This window comes from Epinephelus moara, chromosome 3 (assembly GCF_006386435.1).
Source record: "Epinephelus moara isolate mb chromosome 3, YSFRI_EMoa_1.0, whole genome shotgun sequence".
Classification (NCBI taxonomy): Eukaryota; Metazoa; Chordata; class Actinopteri; order Perciformes; family Serranidae; genus Epinephelus; species Epinephelus moara.
Genome location: NC_065508.1, coordinates 36,577,649 through 36,581,281, shown reverse-complemented (window position 1 = coordinate 36,581,281; position 3,633 = coordinate 36,577,649). Strand labels below are relative to the sequence as shown.

The following is a 3,633-nucleotide window of genomic DNA, read 5'->3' as shown; positions in this document are numbered from 1 at the left end:
CATAATTATAAGGCTACGAAAACCAAACAAATTTTATTTTATAGCGATTATACACTTATATAAACATATTAATGGGTAGAATATTCAGATTCAGATTCAGATTTGACAATAAACCATGCCAAATATTACACACTGGCCCTTTAAAGAATGAATGCTCTATCTATTATGGTTCTTATTATAGATCCATTTAAACAGAATCATGCAAACAATGATCTCTTGCTGCTGCCAGTGGGAGATCCATTTTTAAAAGGTTAAGAGAACTCTAAGCACCTTTGAAAAATAAAATGGCTACTCACTACAACTGCTGTAAAACTATTGTCAACTCTGTCAGATCTTACCTCTGACATCCATTATGTATGCTATTCAAGACAAAATTGAATAACTAGGAGGTGGGTCTATAACAAGACTTATATTGGTATTTTTATTATTATTATTATTATTATTGTTATTAATGATAATAATATCAACAAAGTTATTCATATAGCCCCTTTTAAAGCACAGTTACGAGGTGCTTTACAAAAAACTAAACACATTTTCAACACAAGGAGAATGAAACAAAGTAAAATGTGACGAAAGTACAAACATAAAAGAAGGCCAAAACTAAAATCAAGACAATAAATGACAATAAGAAAGCAATAAAATAGACAGACAGTCCAGATAAAACAAAAGACTTTGAGCTTTTAAAATATATTTTCCAGCCTAATTGAAGAGTAAAAATCCAAACCCCCCAAAAATAAGGTTTAGTCCCAATTCTCAAAAAGGAGTGATCTACACAGGGAGCAGGTCCTTGTCTATGGAGATCACCATGTTGCACCACCATGTTTCTACAGTAGCCCAGAATGGGCAAACCAAACACTGGCTCTAGGTGGGGTCATTCATGTTTTCGCGTCCCTCTCTGTAATCAGCAGCCATTCTGCAGAAAGGGTATCAGAAAAACACACATTTGTAATGTGAAACTGCTTTACTCAGTGTTTTTACCGGTTCATCGTTGGGTCTGTTTGTTTTGGGGAGGAAGAGACCTCTGCTAATAATTTGGCTCCTGGTAAAAACCTCCTGACCAATCAGCACTTATGAATTATATCAGTTTGACATAACTTTTTTTTTTTTATTGTTTGTGCATTTAATTCTATATAATATGAATATAAAGACATTGAATACACACTTTATAACATCTTTGTTATTTTATTGAACTATAAAAATATGTTGTGGCAAGCCTAGGTTTCTTAATTGCTCCAATAAGGCAAAGACATGAATTCTGAATCAGGGAGTGCACTTTATTTCACCTCAGCGCAACTCTATGTTAGACACTCCAATATCCACACAGGCGGTTGGGTCACTAACTGTGTATATGACTTGAATCATGGTGCAAAATGTCTTTAACTACAACATTAAATGTAACCTATTAGAACCATTGTGAAATACATAAACATTAATCAGTTGCTATCTGCTATCCCCACCACTGAATCCCCCTAAATCTTACACACTGTTCCTTTAAATCTGTGAGGTAAATAATCAGTCATATCATCATATGATATGAAAATCTGTTTGGCTTGGCTTTAAACAAAGCCTGGTAACCTGTGGGTATGTGATTTCAAATATATATTCCCCATTTAGATACATTAAATGAAAAAAGTGTTGGTTTAACTGCAGCTTCTGAGAGGTGATGCCAAGTGAATTTAACATATGAGTCATCCATCACAGCAGTTTGGAAATGACTCACTAGAGCAAAAACATCCAAGATGTGAGATGGAGAGAGAGAAAAAATGGAGAATTCTGCTTCAGTCTACAATTAATACCACAAAGCTGTAGTCAAATACAAATGCAGGGCATGTATTTTTTTTTTAGCATGTCATAGAAATGCTTGTAGAAAATTAAACCCACATATTTTAAAAGTGCATATATGCAGCCTATCTATATCCCTGCTACTCTGAAGGAAAGTCAACAGCCTGAAGGTTATGATAATGAAATGCTCCTTGTCTGCACTGAGTCTGTGTGCCACTGGGGGGCAAAGTAGCACTATCAACATTTAGCAGCGATGACCTATTTTCCAAATGTTGTGCTCGTCTCGTGCATTTGTTGTTGCCCCTTTGAAATGAAAATATGTATGTGAGCATAAACATATAATGCATTACCATATCAATCGGCGGTGCTGAATGCTGTGTCACTGCAGCAAAGGCCAAGCATATCATTAACAAGTTGTGGACATCAAATAATGACACCTCATTTTTCCCTCTCTTGTCATTAGCAGAGACACAGAGAGGCAGAGAGAGGGAAAGGGATATGTGGGAGGCAATGTGATCTGAGCTTTCAGAAGTGCTCATACCTGATTATCATCCTCAGTAAACTGTCATGTGTTCACCAGGGTGACACACCGCTGCAACACACTCTTATTTATTTACCAGACCTCCAACATATCAGTCAGGGCTTCTTGGTAGACTTAACAGGATTTAAGACTACAGCTATGTGGCCATAAATAATCCACCTCAAGTATCCTCTTATACTTCAAAGAGATGCTGGCTGAAGATTAGCATTTTGCTTTCACTGTGGGGGGAAACGGCTAAAAATAGTTGTGTTCTAGGGGGAAAGCATTCTTGGGTTTGGGGGACTGGGTAGTTGTTCTTGTCTGGGTGTTGGTAAGTGCATCAGAGAGGGGATGGCTGAACATCTTCTCCCATTCTGCTGTCGATTTACTGTATGCCCAATAACTGCTGGTGTCTTCGGGTGCTGATGAACCCCCAACACCCCTGGGAGGTTTATTCTAATACGTTCAAGTGCTGCAATAGGGTGAAATCACAATGACAAACCAGTAGCAAAGCAGCAGCAATTAGGAAAAAAAAAAGTATTACTTTGTACAAGTGCAGCTCTGTGAGAGAAGCTGGAAATAAACTTTTTTTTTTCCTTGACAGATACAAACAAATCTTCCTCCTCAAATTGAACCCACGTAAAGCATTCATAATTTTCAGAATCCTTTTTCTATTATCCACAATAGCTGCAAGTTGTCATGGTATACACACAGTGTTAGTGCACCCAGCCCGTCCTGTTTCACGGAAAGATTGCTCTGCTTATCACCGTTTTCTTAGCACTCAAGGCTGCAGCATCTTTTGTTTGTATTGAGAGGCAGCATTGGAAAAGGATACAAATCTCACTGAAAATACATCTGAAAAAAACATTTCCAGGACCATAAAGGCACAAAACCAGACAGCCACACAATAGAAAACAAAACAAGAATAAATAAATAATAAACATATATATTGTGCTGAGAAAAATGACTCTGTTTGTAGCCCATCAGGCAGGCTGTTTCACATTGTAGAGACTCTGGTTGCAACACTTGTAAATGACTTTGATTATTTATATAGACTTTCAAGTTGGATTGGACATTAAATATTCTTCATATATCTTATCTTCATTCTCAAGACTGGATTGTATTAGGATTTGAGGAATATTACCTTCCATTTCTTCTTCTTCTTCATCTTCATCTTCTAACCGCTTCATCCTCTTGAGGGTCGCGGGGGGGCTGGAGCCTATCCCAGCTGACATCGGGCGAGAGGCAGGGTACACCCTGGACAGGTCGCCAGACTATCGCAGGGCTGACACATAGAGACAAACAACCATTCACGCTCACATTCACACCTA

The 3,633-nt window shown here is 37.8% G+C and overlaps 1 protein-coding gene across 1 annotated transcript in view; it reads left to right on the top strand.

Annotated features, from left to right (window-relative positions):
- opcml (opioid binding protein/cell adhesion molecule-like) overlaps nucleotides 1-3,633 on the top strand; it is a 552,029-nt gene that overhangs the window by 158,227 nt on the left and 390,169 nt on the right. The gene's annotated exons all lie outside the window — the stretch shown is intronic.